Source organism: Dromiciops gliroides, chromosome 3 (genome assembly GCF_019393635.1).
Source record: "Dromiciops gliroides isolate mDroGli1 chromosome 3, mDroGli1.pri, whole genome shotgun sequence".
Lineage (NCBI taxonomy): Eukaryota > Metazoa > Chordata > Mammalia > Microbiotheria > Microbiotheriidae > Dromiciops > Dromiciops gliroides.
The window spans coordinates 194,177,580-194,195,831 of NC_057863.1; positions in this window are offsets into that span (position 1 = coordinate 194,177,580).

Here is an 18,252-nt window from a genome sequence, read left to right on the forward strand (position 1 = left end):
ATTAAAAAAATAAAGAAGAAAACCAAATTACCATTATCAAAAATGAAAGGGGTGATTTTACCATCAATGATGTAGAAATTAAAGCAATAATAAGAACTATTTTGCCAAACTGCATGCCAATAAATTCAACAATCTAAATGAAATGGATAAATATTTACAAAAATACAAACTGCTCAGGTTAACTAAAGAGGAAATAAAATCCTTAAATAAGCTTATATTAGAAAAAGAAATTGAACAAGCCATTAATGAATTCCCTAAGAAAAAATCCCCAGGGCCAGATGGGTTTATAGGTGAATTCTACCAAACATTTAAAGAAGAATTAATTCCAAAATTAGACAAATTATTTGGAAAAATAGGTGAAGAAGGAGTTCTACCAAATTCGTTTTATAACACAAATATGGTGCTGATACCAAAACCAGGCCAAGCAAAAACTGAGAAAGAAAATTATAGACCAATTTCCCTAATGAATATTGATGCTAAAATCTTAAATAAGATATTAGCAAGGAGATTACAGCAAGTGACCACCAGGATAATACACTATGACCAGGTGGGATTTATACCAGGAATGAAGGGCTGGTTCAACATTAGGAAAACTATTAACATAATCAACCACATCAATAAGAAAACTAACCAAAATCATATGATTATCTCAATAGATGCAGAGAAAGCTTTTGACAAAATACAACACCCTTTCCTAATAAAAACACTAGAGAGTTTAGGAATAGGTGGAGCTTTCCTTAAAATAATAAACAGTATCTACCTAAAGCCATCAGCAAGTATTATATGCAATGGAGATAAATTAGAGGCCTTCCCAGTAAGATCAGGGGTGAAACAGGGATGTCCATTATCACCCCTATTATTTAATATTATACTACAAATGTTAGCTTTAGCAATCAGAGAAGAAAAAGGAATTAAAGGAATTAGAATAGGCAAGGAGGGAACAAAACTATCACTCTTTGCAGATGATATGATGGTATACTTAGAGAATCCTAGAGAATCAACTCAAAAATTACTTGAAACAATTAATAACTTTAGTGAAGTAGCAGGATATAAAATAAATCCACATAAATCATCAGCATTTCTATACATGACCAACAGAGCCCAGCAGCAAGAGATAGAAAGAGAAATTCCATTTAAAGTAACAAGTCTACTTGCTAAGACAAACCCAGGAACTCTATGTTTTGTTTAATTTTTGCAGGGCAATAAGGGTTAAGTGACTTGCCCAGGGTCACACAGCTAGTTACGTGTCAAGTGTCTGAGGCTGGATTTGAACTTGGGTACTCCTGAATCCAAGGCCAGTGTGTTATCCGCTGCGCCACCTAGCTGCCCCCCAAGAACTCTATGAACACAATTACAAAACACTTTTAGCACAAATGAAATCAGATCTAAATAATTGGAAAAACATCAATTGCTCATGGATAGGCAGAGCTAATATAGTAAAAATGACAATTCTACCTAAATTAATTTCCTTCTTCATTGCCATACAAATCAGACTACCTAAAATTATTTTATAGGGCCAGAAAAATGATTACAAAATTCATCTGGAAAAACAAAAAGTCAAGAATATCAAGGGAACTAATGAAAAAAAAAATGAACAGGAAGTTGGGATAGCTGTACCAAATCTGAAGCTCTACTATAAAGCGGCAGTCATCAAAACTTTCTGGTACTGGCTAAGAAATAGTGTGGAGGATTAGTGGAATAGGCTAGGCACAGGAGACACAGTGGTAAATGACATCAGTAATGTACTGTTTGATAAACCCCAGTTCTGGGATAGGAATTCAGTATTTGACAAAAACTGCTGGGAAAACTGGAAGATAGTATGGCAGAAATTAGGCATAGACTAACATCTTACTCCTTATACTAAAATAAGGTCAAGATGGTTACATGATTTAGACATAAAATGTGATACCACTGGTATATTAGGAAAGGAAGGAATAGTCTACCTTTCAGATCTTTGGAAAGGAGAACAGTTCCTGACCAAGCAAGAGATAGAGAATATTATGAAATGCAAAATGAATGATTTTGATTACATTAAATTAAAAAAGATTTTGTACAAACAGAAGCAATGGATCCAAAATTAGAAGGGATACAGAAAGCTGGGAAACAATTTTTATGGCCAGTAGTTCTGATAAAGGCCTCCTTTCTAAAATATATAGGGAACTAAATCAAATTTATAAGAATCCAAGTCATTCCCCAATTGAGAAATGGTCAAAGGATATGAACAGGCAGTTTTCTGATGAAGAAATAAAAGCTATCTATTCCCATATGAAAAAAAAATGCTCTAAGTCACACTTGATTAGAGAAATGCAAATTAAAACAACTCTGAGGCACCACCTTCCACCTATCAGATTGGCTAATATGATAACAAAGGAAAATAATCAATGTTGGAGAAGCTGTGGGAAAACTGGAAAACTAATGCATTGTTGGTGGAGCTGTGAACTGATCCAACCATTCTGGGGAACAATTTGGAATTATGCCCAAAGGGCTATAAAGCTATACATACCTTCGACCCAGAAATACCACTTTTGGGTCTTTTCCACAAAGAGATCATAAAAAAGGGAAAAGGACCCACATATAGAAAAATATTTATGGCTGTTCCTTTTGTGTTGTCAAGGAATTGGTAATTGAGGGGCTGCCCATCAATTGGGGAATGGCTGAACAAGTTGTGTTATATGAATGTAATGGAATTCTATGTTGCTGTAAGAAATGATGAACTGGAAGAGTTCAGAGAAACCTGGAAGGACTTGCATGAACTAATGATGAATGAGATGAGCAGGACCAGAAGAACATTATACACTGTATAATCCACATTATGTGTTGATCAACTGCGATAGATTAGATACTTCTCACTAATACAATGGTACAAGAATGTTCCAAAGGACTCATGATGGAAAAGGCTCTCCAAATCGAGGAAAAATAAAAAAGGACTGTGGAATATGGATGCTGATTGAACCATACTATTTCTTTTGTCTTTGGTGCTATTGTTTTTCTTTTTTGACTAATGCAGAAATATCTTTAATGTTATTTTATATATATATATATATATATATATATATATATATATATATATATATATATATATATATATATATATATATATATATATATATATATATATATGTATGTATGTATAACCTATATCAGATTATCTCTTCTCTAAGGGAGGGGGGGGTAGGGAGGGGAGGGAATGGAGAAAAATTTGAAATTTGAAATCTTATATAACCAAATGTTGCAAACTATCTCTACATTTAACTGGAAAATAATAAAATATTTTTATCAGAAAAAAAGAAAGAAGAGCTAACAAATAAAATTATTCTTTAATTTGTAAAAAAAAAAAAAAACAATTTCCTTGGAACATAAGGTGAGAAGAGATAAAAGAAATGAAAAGACAAAAATCCAGGAGAGAAGATTCCATAGAACTATTTAAAACAAAAAGAATATTCAAGTTGATTGCAACTTCCTGAAGGCAGGAACTACACTCATTTTGGTTGTTAAAATTGAAAATATAATCTACATATGATTATATGGAAGAAACCTTTATTTTAACATATCCAGAAATAATTGCCAAACTGGATGTAGTCAAAAGGAGGGGGACAGGGCAGGGACTAACTGGATCCATAATGAAGGTGTAATTGGAAGGAAATACTCATTGGAGAAGAAATATGAATCATAATGACTACTTATGGACAACTGTGGGTCCTTTATGTTCTACATTTTCCAAAGGATGAAATAACAGTTATGATTTATCTGAAATATATATTATCTGGATGTTAACTAAGGGTCCTTTGTCGCGCATCTGAAGTAAGCTACAAACAAGCCATATTTTGAAATTCTCAGAGGATACTCTAGGTGGGAGCATACTAGTCAAATATTGAAAATCACATGGAAAACTAATGTGAGAGCACAAGTTGATATTATTTAAGAAGTCCTCAATATTTAACCTAGTTTATATGAACACAGAGCTTGGGCTTCTGGTAGAAGGATTATCTATATCTATATCTATATCTATATCTATATCTATATCTATATCTATATCTATATCTATATCTATATCTATATCTATGTCTATGTCTATGTCTATGTCTATGTCTATGTCTATGTCTATGTCTATGTCTATGTCTATGTCTATGTCTATGTCTATATCTATATCTATATCTATATCTATATCTATATCTATATCTATATCTATATCTATATCTATATCTATATCTATGATATCTATTAATGTATTGGTATATAGCAATACTTAAGATTAACTTTTTCAGGGTAAGGTTGACCACATCTCTCCCTTAAGCCTCTATGACTGATAAGATGATTCTTCTCTAATATTATTATGTCAATACATATTTTGGTGTATTCCCCTCAATGTTAGCCAGTAGTAATTAGTTCTATTTAAAGACAGCATCAATTAGCTCTAAAAAGACTATTTAATTTAAAGACTAAAGACATACTAAGAACAGAAGCACAAACATTTCTCCCTAATATGAGGGTGGGGGAGTACACTCTCCCCTATACAACCTCAGTCCCTGTGGAGAGTGAACTTAACCTTAAGTGCTTACTTAATATTAACCTTACTAGTTTCACTTTCAAATGCTGCATGGCAGGTAGACTATTTCTAAGCTGTCATTGGGCTGTGTCACTTAAGTCATTTCTGAGGCCCTTGATTCTGGGCTGGCTAGACCCTGAAGTTTCAGTGACTCGTCATTCTGAACATTCAAAGCTCTCAAGGTCACAGTTGTGAACCTTCATGCCAAATCAGGACAGAATAAAGGCAAAGATGCAAAGAAAAGAGGACCATATTTATAAGCCAAATGGAAGTTTTAGATGGAGAGGACATAAGGCTTCTGTCCCTTGTTGTCATTGTTCCTCTCAGTCAAACAGCAGTAGATATGAAATAAAGTGATTAATTTTTGTTGGTCAGTGTTGGGTTTTTGTTATTTTGATCTTAATCTTTGATCTTTTTTGTTCTTATATCACCCAGGCTGTAAGTCTAGTGGTCACTCAATTTGCTTGATGGCAATAATGATCAACACAGCAGCTTTAACTGGCTCCATTTTCTGTACTGGGACAGTTTGTTTCTCTTTAGAAAGCTTAGTGTCACTATATTTGTAGGAATCATGATATTAGTGTTGGATTTAGTGTGAATACTTACCAGATTTTAGCCTTAATGTAGGTCAGAACCCCTATATTTTAATGATCCACCAATCCCACTCTCCCCAACAGCAAGGACTACAACCCTAGCCTTGTCAGTGACTTTTGAAGGCAAACAATCCTGGATAATCATAGCTAGTCATAACATAGCTAATCAACTTTACAATGTGTTTAGCTGGTCAGAATGAGTTCTATAATATCCATGAATACAGCAGGGCACTTCCATTACATATCATCATTTATTAATATTTTTCTGGAAGCAGGGTGCCAGTTTCTTTTTAAGTGGATATTGCATGCTGTATCATCTGACAAATCTGTACTACACTCCCCACTCCCTGGCCGCATTCATTTAAAAGAATGGCTTGGATTTTAAATCTTTGGAGCCTTTTAAATATTTGGCAAATTGGCAGGTGTATGTTTTGAACACATCATTTCTTCAATCTAGAACAGTCGTTAGTCACCAGCAGAGGCATAAGCATCTTCATTTCACTTGCTTAACCAATATCATATAAGAAATCATATAGGAACCAAAGTCTCATGACCTAATGCGGTCTACCATCTATCATTTATGGGAAAAATCACATTTTCTGCAAATATAAAGTTATGAAAACTCAACATACAAAGAATATTTCACAATGTTTATCCAAGATTACTGTTTGTTAACCAGCTCCTGTTACAAATTCATTATTTTTTTATTGACAAACTTCAATGTTGACTCATATTTAATTTTCAGTCCACTAAAACTCTGATTATTTTTATATGCACTGTTGGTTTATATCTTGAATTTAACCAGTTTAATGTTTGTTCCCAAGTGTAGTTTATGTTTATATCCATTAAATTTCACATTAGCTTCCACCTGTTATTCTAGTCTGTAGAAATAGCTGGATCTTTTATTATCCAACATCTTAATTATCCTCAACTTTGTGTTACCTATCATTTTGATAAACTTGCTATGTATTCCTTCATCCAAATCTTATATACAAATTTTGAGCAGCAGATGGCCAGAGGACACATCTGGTGCATTATACTGGACAACTCCCTCCAAGCTGAAGAGCCATTAAAAACTATTCTTTAAGATGAATTATTCAATCAAATCTGAATTTACCTAAAGATACTATGATATAGACCACATTCATGCATTTTATACAGAATGCAAAATATTTTATTGAAATTTATATGTAAATCTATTCTAAGACATTTCCCAACTCAAAAAGGATAGAAACCATGTCTGAGAGAATGAGGTTAGAATGACATAACTTGTATGCTTTTTTTTTTAAATGAAGACTTCTAAATACTAAGAAATACACTTCAAAAATATATCTGTAATCAAAGGCAGATTCACTTGAAATATAGATTCAAGACCATACCTTATTTTTTCCCCTTTTTTAAACTGTGGCAAGTAAAATTATATGTAGTCGCCTTATTTCTGTCCCAAGTTTTGGGAAAATTAGCTGGGGTTCCTAATATAGTCATTACTTATAAATTAGAAGCTTTAGCACCTGTTTTGGGGGCATTAAGCATGTACTAAATATTGGTAAAGAGAGCACACATGTCTCTGAAAGTTAAGAAAAGGCCTATCTAGCCTAGAGCTCAGCCTGCTCTTCTAGCCTAGAGGAAAAATAGGGCTCAGTATGGCCTGCTGCTTCCTCCAAGTACTCTGCCACCAAGAGTGCCTGAGAGAGTCCAACTGAGAATAACTGCATGTAGAAGCTTTTTATGGGTCCAAAGGAGAGTCATTCCTTACACACTGCTTTTAGTTCATTGGCTAGCATCAACTGAATCCATTGGTTCACTGGACTTGAGGGTGGTCCCATGTTGAGTTCAGAGTTCACACCCTCTGAGAACACACCTTCTTGAGGGCCAGGCAAATGTGGTTTTAATTTAATTAATTTTAAGTGAGTTAATCAGCCAAGTCAGTCAAGCCAATCAATCTTAATCCAATCAATCCCCTTTTAGATATATAATTAAAAAAAATTTAGACACATCTTACTTATAATTTTAAGGAAACCTCCCTTTATTTTTAAGCTATCTAATATTTTTAATAGGAATGGGGGTTATATTTTATCAAAGGCTTTTTTTCTGCATCTATTCTGCCAAAACTGTAGGTCCACAATATTTATTTTTATTTTTGTCTGCTTACAGTACTTTCTCCTTGATCTTGGAGTGTTGGCATTTTGTCTATGATATTCCTGGGAATTTTTATTTTGGGATATCTTTTAGGTGGTGAACTTCAATTTCTATTTTACTCTCTGGTACTAGGATATCAGGGTATTGTTCCTTGACAATATTTTGAAAGATTTTGTCTAGGCTTTTTATTTCATGGCTTTCAGGTATTCCAATGATTCTTAAATTATCTCTCTTGGATCTATTTTCCAGGTCAGCTATTTTTCTAATGATAAATTTCACATTTTCTTCTATTTTTAATTTCAAAAATTTTGTTTAATTGCATTTTGCTGTATCATTGAGTCATTAGCTTTCATTTGTTCACAATTTTGAAGAGATTATTTTCTTCACTGAGCTTTTTTATTTACTTTTCCATTTGATTGTTTCTATGTTTTAAGAAGTTATTTTCCTTAGTGAATTTTTGTATATCTTTTTTCCATGATTCACTTTTATTACTCTCATTTATTTTCCCCAATTTTTCTTCTACTTCTCTAATTTGCCTTTTAAAAGTTTTAAGCTTTTTCAGGACTTCTTTTTGGACTTGAATGGCAAACTACATTTTTCTTGGATATTTCACATGTATGCATTTTGACATTATTGTCCTCTTCTAAGTTTGTGCCTTGATCCTTCCTGTCATTATAGTAAATTTCTATAATTAAGTTATTTTTGTCTGGTTTTTGCTTATCTTTACTGCATTTTTTGTAACTTGGTATTTTTATTTGAGAGTCGGGCTCTGGCCCTGCATTGTCCAAACTTCTTGTGCTAGGGTTCAGGTCCTAGCTTCTGGATTACAATGGAGGGGAGACCTTCTTACTGGCATCCACTGGGTGTAGGGTTTTGCTGCTGCTGGCCTGCCCCAGAGGTACATCCTTGCAGCTGTGTTGCTATGGAAACAGGGCCTCTTTGTTGGCTGCTCCTGGGGAAGAGATCTTGTGGCATAGGGCCTTACTCTGGACTCTCTGATGGCAGGCTCAGGGTGAAGGATCTTGTTTCTCACTGGTTCCAGGGGAAAGGTCTTGCTGTTGGCTTGCACCAGGAGGTCATCAATGAAAGTGAGGCCTTGCTGGTTGCCTGTGCTTCACTTGCCAGAGTGGTGATTTGCAGTGCTGCAGACTGAAGACTTGCCTTGGGGTCTGCAGGATGGTAGGGCCTCACTGTGGATGTCTTTTGGCTTGAAGTTTTGTTGCAGGCTCCTGCTATGAGGCTGGCTACTTCTACTGTAGAACCTTGTTCCCCTTCCACCCAGTGAGAAAGACTTTCCTTGCTGTGTTGGTAAACTGCTTCCTTGTTGCTAAATCAATTCTGAGGCAGTTTTGAAGTTGTTTGGAGGGGAATTTGTGAGGGCTTCAGAGGATTCCTTCCTCACTCTGCCATCTTGGAAGCTTAAGTCCTGTACCAAAGTTTTGTTAGTGGAATTATTTAAACTTTCTTAAATGATTCAGAGTAGCTTATTTTCTTGATATTTTTGCCTTTTCCAAAAATCTTACCAGAACACACTCTGGATATTCCATGTAGTTCTTAATTATTTTATTTTTAATCAACAAATTATATATTTTCTTTCTCTCTTCCATTCCACTACCCATGACAATATAAACAAAGAAAAAGAAACCACTTTTAAAATATAGTCAAAAAAATTTCCCACCTTGCCATATTTAAAAAAAATCTTCATCTAATCCTTCAACTGTGTGAATATGGATGGCATGCTTCATCATTGATCACCTGGAATTGTGGTTGGTAATTTCATTGATCAGATTTTCTAAGTTTTTTGAAATTTGTGTGTCTTTACAATGTTGTTATTATTGTCCAAATTATTTTCCTGGCTCTTATTTCAGTCTGAATCAGTTAATACAATGCTCCCTATCATTCCTATGATAGGGAGCACAATAGTATTTTATTATATCCATACATCACAACTTGTTCAGCTATGGCCTAATTAATAGACACTCTCATCCCATATTCATGTAGTCTTGAAGAGTCTCATATGCATTAGCATTATTTATGACTATTTTCTTTGAGAAATAATAAAAGCTAAAACCATCCTCTCCCATACACATTAGCCATGTGATTTTGGCATCTTACTGAGGTGAGTTAATTTTAAGATTGTCCAAATATTCCTCAGGATTTCACAAACTATTATAAACTTTTACATATGAATGATATAATTAGTGTAGTTGATAAATGGAAAAGGTCAAAATGGCTTTACTACTGATTTGAGAAATTCATGCCACCTGCCTTGGTGGTCCTAACCGAGGAACATTCTTGGATGTTTGATCTTCTTCTAGAGGAACAGAAATTTGAGTTGGGCATTGATCAGACCCAGAAGGTAAATGTGCCTTGGTGTTGAGATTACCTAATAAGCTAGAGGACAATTCTGCTCACTCCCAACTACCTTTTCAGTTCTTCTGTCTTTAAAAAAAAGAAGAAAAAGGAAAAAAAAAGAAGCCCATGTAATTTTAATTTAAACAAGAATAAACAACTTCATTTTTTTGTGGAGAACAAATGTTCTTAAGGTCAATGAAAATGAATTACTAATACTTAGACAAACAACTTTACATAGACAGAGAGTTTCACAAAAGATGCAGGGCCAAATAGGTGTATCCATAATCTTAGGATGGAAGAACTAAATGGGCTATTACTCTTGCTTAGAGTTCTTTTTATCTCATGAATCTCTCTTGAGTCTGAAGCCCTGAACTGGATCTCTAAATGTACTTTTTTTTTTTTTTTTAGTGAGGCAATTGGGGTTAAGTGACTTGCCCAAGGTCACACAGCTAGTAAGTGTTAAGTGTCTGAGGCCGGATTTGAACTCAGGTACTCCTGACTCCAGGGCCAGTGCTCTATCCACTGTGCAATCTACCTGCCCCTCTAAATGTACTTTTTAACTCTGCCTTCTTTGGATACCTTACTTTGATTTCTTCCTGATACCAGCCACTTACTCAGACATATATCCTGACTTGTACAAATATTAAAAAAAAAGTAATCAAATCACAATTCAATGGCGTGAGATTTAAAATTGGATATAAGAGCATTAAACTCCCCTTTTAACTTTTCCCTTGTATATCTCCCAGACCATTAAGAAAAAGAAGCCTCTGAGCTTTAATCAGTGAATTAATTAGACAACAAACAGGTGATACCTATTAGGAACATAGGAAAGTAGAAATCCAAATGAGTAATCTTAGATCTAAGCTTAGTCTATATTCTTTTATAAAACTCACTGAATCCCAAAACTGCCTGCCAGGCTGAGAACCAGAGCCGATCACCAAAAAACGCCATCACAGCTAAACTGAGAAGCCAGAGTGAGTGAGCCAGAATGCGAACTTCTGTTCCCACTCTCAGTTTTAAGTTGGCATCCTGGAACTATGGCATGCTTGGCACGCTCTCCGGGAAGCAGCAGGCACAAGGCCATTCGTGGTCTCCTCCCCAAAAGGGGCGGTCCTTCAAAAAGCCGCTTCAGTAGCATGCATTCAACTCTCAAATGATTCAGCTATAACTTCCGTTTTTAACACAATGGGTAATAACCAATATAGTAAAAGCAAAGCAATGAAATAAACTCTTAGGTAAGTCAGCATGCACAATCCTATGAAGAAGAAAAAAAAAGTCTTGAAATAGGAATCTTGTTTTTAGAGGCAGCTAGGTTGGCACAGTAGATAGAACACTGGGCCTGGAGTCAATCACAACAAAGTTCAAATCTGGACTAAAAAACTTAGAGACACTGGGAAAGTCATAACCTCTGCTTGGTTCAGTTTCCTCAACAATTAAATAGGGATAATAATAGCACCTATGTTGCAAGGTGGTTGTAAGAATCAAATGAAATAATAATTGTAAAAAGCTCTTAGTAGTATGCCTGACACATTGATCTGCAAGTTCCTGGCTCTAATATTCCAAGTTTATGAGCACAAATATATCAAGATGTTCTATCCCGGACTGTAGGAAGATTAATTTTATGCTGAAAAATTATGCAAATTTCAATTGTAAAGTAAGCATATATAAGAGGATTCTGGACATGTCAGCTCAGTTTAGATAATTTTGCTAATAAAACTGATATTATAAATTTAGTCTCTATGTAGGCTCATTAGCATCATTTCAAGAAAATCACTTCTGCAGAGTGAACACCCAAGTTAAGCCATTAGTCTCATATATATATATATACATTTAATTATTCAACAAGCATTTATGAAATCCCTACTAAGTGTCAGGCACTATGTTAGAAGCCAGGAAATGAAAGGGCAAAAACAAGAATAGTAACTGCCGTCAGTGGAGTTTATATTGTAATTAAGGACACAACATATATGAAAAGAATTAAATACAAACTATATTCAAAGTAAAAATGAAGTAATATCTTATAGAAAATGTGGCATTTAACTGAGTATAATCTTTCAGAGAAAAAAAATGGGACCTTAATGAAAAAGAGGACTTTTCAGTCATTTGTGATGAAAAGACCTCAATGGAATAGAAGTTTGACTTTCAAATACAAGACCCTAGAGAAGCATAAAAAGGCAAACAAGAAAAAGAAATCATGAGGAATATTAAAAGATTAACCTCTTTATAATCCTACATGGAAAGATAAAACTTGTAACTCATAAGAACTTTCTCAGTATTAGGACAGCTGAAAGGAATACACTTAGACAGAGGACACAGATCTGAACTGAATATGAAGGGATGCTATCTGTAAAGCATTTATATTTTTGTTTATCCATGTTTTTTTGTGGGGCAGTCAGGGTGGGGTGGCTTAAGCTTGGGCTAAATTTGGGCTCGGGGCCTCCTGGGTCCAGGGATGGTGCTTTGTCCACTGTGGACCTTGCTAACCCATGATGACATCTTTAAAACAAAGTTAATGGGTAAAAGGAATGCACTGGAAGAAAGGGAATGGGAGAGGTAGACTGGGGAAAAGTAGATCACATAAAAGACACAAGAAAAAGCTTATGGAGGGGTGGGGAAGAGGGGGAAGGAGTGGGGGGGTGAGTGAACCTAAGTATTATCAGAATTCGCTCAAAGAAGGAATAACATACATACTCAAGTGGGTATACTTATATATTTTTCCCTGAGGGAAAGTGGGAAGGCAATGGGGGGGGGCAGAGAAGAGGGGAAGGAAGGAAGGGCAGATTGGGGGAGAGAACAGTTAAAAGCAAAACACTTTCAAGGAAGGTGAAGATGATCTGCATAACTACACATGTATGATATATTGAATTGCTGGAATTCATAGGGAGGGTTGAGGAGGGAGCAAGAAAGACAATTTAGAATACAGAATTGGCTCAAAGACCTTAATCACATCAGTGTTGCCTCAAGGAGGGAATAACATAACACCCAATTGGGAGGAGTAATCTATCTAACCCTACAGGAAAGTAGATGGGGAAGAGGATAAAGAGGGAAGGCTGAAAGAAGAGAGTGCAGAGCGGGGGAGGGGACTGTCAGAAGCAAAACACTTTTGAGGAGGGATAGGGTAAAAGAAGAGAAAATAGAGCAAATATCATGGGGAGGGAATAGGATGGAAGGAAACAGTTATGATGATTGATTATAATGGCAAAACATATGGTACCTACTTTGCTGGGCTACTGTGAAAAAAAATTCTTTGTAAAGTTTAAGGTACTAGATGGTGGAGAGGAAGCAGCAAGCTGCCTGAGCTCTCCTTCTGTTCCCTCAAAACTAACATTAAATCAAGCCTCTGGACGGATTCTGAAACTACAGAACCTGCAAAGAGACAGAGAGACACAGTCCTCCAACCAGAGATAATTTAGAAGACTTCAGGAAAAGGTCGGTCTGAGTCGGGCAAAAGGGAGGCCCAGCGCAGGGCAGCAACCCAGCACCGAGGGGGTCGGGGCAAGTCAGCAGGAGCTGCGGGCCATAGCCGAACAACTGAGGCTCCCGGAACCTGGTTCAAAAATCTGGTGGCCAAGAAGGACAGTGGAAAAACCTACCTGCAACGGCCGAGAGGGCCACAAACGGGTCAGGCGGGATCAGATGCCGGGGTCTGGTGCCTGGCTGGCCGAGCACAATCAGACAGGAAGTGCAGGGCAGGGGATCTCCACACACCATAAAGGCCTCAGAGTAAAAGCCCGGTCACACAGCACCTATACCCCTGCACAAGAAGCCCAAAACAGGGACTCTGGTGCCCCCAGAGCAGACCTCAACTTAAAAAATAAATAAATAAGCTACAATAATGAGTAAGAAGCAAAAAAGAGCCCTCTCCATTGAGAGCTTCTGTATCAATAGGGAAGAACAGAAACTCAGATGAGGACAATAGCCTCAAATTGTCTACATCTGAAGCCTCACAAGGGAAGGTGAATTGGTCACAAGAACAAAAAGCCTTCCTGGAAGAGCTCAAAAAGGATTTTAAAAATCAATTGCAAGAGGTAGAAGAAAAAATGGGGAGAGAAATGAAAGCAAAACAAGAAAACTATGAAAAAAGAATCAGCAGCTTGGAAAAGGAAGCTGAAGAAAACAAAGCCTTAAAAAATTCATTTGGTCAAATGGAAAAAAAGCTCCATAATCTCACTGAAGAAAACAATACCTTAAAAAATTCACTTAGCCAAATGGAAAAAAAAGGTGCATAATCTCACTAAAGAAAACAATGTCTTAAAAATTAAAGTGGGACAGTTGGAAGATAAGGAATCCATGAGACACCAGGAATCAGTCAAGAAGAATAAAAAAAATGAAAAAATAGAAGAAAATGTGAAATACCTCATTGGAAAGACAACTGATCTGGAAAACAGATTGAGGAGAGACAATTTGAGAATCATTGGACTGCCTGAAATCCATGACCAGAAAAAGAATCTAGACACCATATTCCAGGAAATTATTAAGGAGAACTGCCCTGATATCATAGAATCAGAGGATAAAATCATCATTGAAAGAATCCACCAATCACCTCCTGAAAGAGACCCCAAAAGGAAAACTCCAAGGAATATTGTAGCCAAATTCCAGAATTATCAGGTGAAGGAGAAAATACTCCAAGCAGCCAGAAAGAAGCAATTTAAATATCATGGAGCCACAGTCAGGATTGCTCAGGACCTGGCAGCTTCAACATTCAAGGACTGCAAGGCTTGGAATATGATATTCCGGAAGGCAAAGGAGCTTGGATTGCAGCTGAGAATCTATTACACAGCAAAAATGTGCATTTTCTTTCAGGGGAAAAGATGGACATTTAATGACATGGGGGACTTTCAATCTTTCCTGGTGAAAAGACCAGAACTGAATAGAAAATTTGATCTCAACATACAAGACTCAAGAGAAGTTTAAAAAGGTAAACAGAGGGGAAAAAAAGTTACCCTATTAGGTTAAACTGTTTATATCCCTACACAGGAAAATAATATTCATAACTCTTAAGAATTGTAAATGTATTTGGGCAGAGAGAAGGACTCTATATAGAGGGTATAAATATAAATTGTCTTTGATGTGATGATACAAAAGAATTAAGGGGTTAAAAAGGGAGTCTATGGGGAGGAGAGGAAAGGGGAGGGGGAATGGGATGAATTATATCATAAGAAGAGGTGGAAAAAAACCTATTACAACAGAGGGAAAGAAAGGAGGGGGAACATTGTTTCAACCCTATTCTCATTAGATTTGACTCAAAGAGGGAATAACATATACATTCATTGGGATAAAGAAACTTAACTCATTCTTTAGGGAAACAAAAGGGGAAGGGAAAGGGGGGGACTGATAGAAGGGAGGACAAAAGCAAGGGAGAAAAGGGTAAAGAAAAGAGAGGGGGGTGATAAAAAGGGAGGGCAGATTGGGGGAGGCAGGGGTAAGAAGTAAAACGTCGGTGAGGAGGAATAGGGTGAAAGAAGGCGGGGAAAGTACAAAGGGGGTAAATAGAATGGAGGGGAATAGACAGTCAGTAATAATAACTGTGAATGTGAATGGGATGAACTCTGCTATAAAACGGAAGCGAATTGAAGAGTGGATTAAAAACCAGAACCCTACAATATGCTGTTTACAAGAAACACATTTGAAGCAGAGAGATATACACAGAGTAAAGGTAAAAGGCTGCAGCAGAATATATTATGCCTCAGCTAAAGTAAAAAAGGCAGGGGTAGCAATCCTTATCTCAGACAAAGTGCAGGCAAAAATAGATCTCATTAAAAGAGATAAGGAAGGAAATTACATCTTACTTAAAGGTACTATAGATAATGAAGTAATATCAATATTAAATATGTATGCGCCAAGTGGTATAGCATCCAAGTTCTTAGAGGAGAAGTTAAATGAGTTACAAGAGGAATTAGACAGTAATACTATACTAGTGGGGGATCTGAATCTCCCCCTCTCAGAATTAGATAAATCTAGCCAAAAAATAAATAAGAAAGAAGTGAAAGAGGTGAATAGATTACTAGAAAAGTTAGACATGATAGATGTCTGGAGAAAATTGAATGGGAATAGAAAGGAATATACCTTTTTCTCAGCAGTACATGGCACATTTTTAAAAATTGACCATGTATTAGGGCACAAAAACATCATAGTCAAATGTAGAAAGGCAGAAATAATAAATGCATCCTTCTCAGATCATGATGCAATAAAAATTACATGTAAGAAAGAGCCATGGAAAAGTAGAATGAAAATCATTTGGAAACAAAATAATTTCATTCTAAAGAATGAATGGGCCAAAGAAGAAATCATAGAAATAATCAATAACTTTATCCAAGAGAATGACAAGAATGAGACAACATACCAAAATCTATGGGATGCAGCCAAAGCAGTGCTTAGGGGAAAATTTATAGCTCTAAATGCTTACATGAATAAGAAAGAGAAAGAGGAGATTAATGAATTGGGCATGCAACTTAAAAAGCTAGAAAAAGAACGAATTAGAAATCCCCAATTAGACACTAAATTAGAGGTCCTGAAAATTAAAGGAGAAATTAATAAGATTGAAAGCAAAAAAAACTATAGAATTAATCAATAAAACTAAGAGCTGGTTTTATGAAAAAACCAATAAAATAGATAAAATATTGGTTAATTTGATTAAAAAAAAAGAAGAAAACCAAATTACCAGTATCAAAAATGAAAAGGGTGATGTTACCACCAATGAAGTGGAAATTAAAGCAATAATTAGGAAATATTTTGCCTAACTGTATGCCAATAAATTTGACAATCTAAAGGGAATGGATGAATATTTACAAAAATAAAAACTGCCCAGGTTAACTGAAGAGGAAATAAAATCCTTAAATAAACCCATATTAGAAAAAGAAATTGAACAAGCTATTAATGAACTCCCTAAGAAAAAATCTCCAGGGCCAGATGGGTTTACAGGTGAATTTTACCAAACATTTAAAGAACAATTAATTCCAATATTATAGAAATTATTTGGAAAAATACGTGAAGAAGGAGTTCTACCAAATTCGTTTTATGACACAAATATGGTGGTGATACCAAAACCAGGCAAAGCAAAAACAGAGAAAGAAAATTATAGACCAATTTCCCTAATGAATATTGATGCTAAAATCTTAAAAAAGATATTAGCAAGGAGATTACAGCAAGACATCACCAGGATAATACACTATAACCAGGTGGGATTTATACCAGGAATGAAGGGCTGGTTCAACATTAGGAAAACTATTAACATAATCAACCACATCAATAAGAAAACCAACCAAAATCATATGATTATCTCAATAGATGCAGAGAAAGCTTTTGACAAAGTACAGCACCCATTCCTAATAAAAACACTAGAGAGTTTAGGAATAGGTGGAGCTTTCCTTAGAATAATAAACAGTATCTACCTAAAGCCATCAGCAAGTATTATATGCAATGGAGATAAATTAGAGGCCTTCCCAGTAAGATCAGGGGTGAAACAGGGATGTCCATTATCACCCCTATTATTTAATATTGTCCTAGAAATGTTAGCTTTAGCAATCAGAGAAGAGAAAGGAATTAAAGGAATTAGAATAGGCAAGGAGGAAACAAAACTATCACTCTTTGCAGATGATATGATGGTATACTTAAGGAATCCTAGAGAATCAACTCAAAAATTACTTGAAACAATTAACAACTTTAGCAAAGTAGCAGGATATAAAATAAATCCACATAAATCATCAGCATTTCTATACATGACCAACAAAGTCCAGCAGCAAGAGATAGAAAGAGAAATTCCATTTAAAGTAACGGTAGATAATATAAAATACTTGGGAGTCTACTTGCCAAGACAAACCCAGGAACTCTATGAACACAACTACCAAACACTATTCACACAAATCAAATCAGTTCTAAATAATTGGAAAGATATCAATTGCTCATGGATAGGCAGAGCTAACATAGTAAAAATGACAATACTGCCTAAATTAATTTACTTATTCAGTGCCATACCAATCAGACTACCTAAAAATTATTTTATAGAGCTAGAAAAAATAATAACAAAATTCATCTGGAAAAACAAAAAATCAAGAATATCCAGGGAAATAATGAAAAAAAATTCACAGGAAGGTGGGTTAGTGGTACCAAACCTGGAGCTCTACTATAAAGCGGCAGTCATCAAAACTATCTGGTACTGGCTAAAAAATAGAGTGGTAGATCAATGGAATAGGCTAGGCTCAGGAAATGCAGTAGTAAATGACACTAGTAATGTAGTGTTTGATAAACCCAAAGACTCCAGCTTCTGGGATAGGAACTCAGTATTTGACAAAAACTGCTGGGAAAACTGGAAGATAGTATGGCAGAAATTAGGCATAGACCAACATCTTACACCTTATACTAAAATAAGGTCAAAATGGATACACGATTTAGACATAAGAGGTGATACCATAGGTAAATTAGGAGAGAAAGGAATAGTGTACCTATCAGATCCTTTGGAAAGGAAAACAGTTTTTGACCAAACAAGAGATAGAGTATATTATAAAATTCAAAATGGATGATTTTGGTTATATTAAATTAAAAAATTTTTGTAAAACAGAAGCAATGCATCCAAAATTGGAAGGGAGGCAGAAAGCTGGGAAACAATTTTTGAGGCCAGTG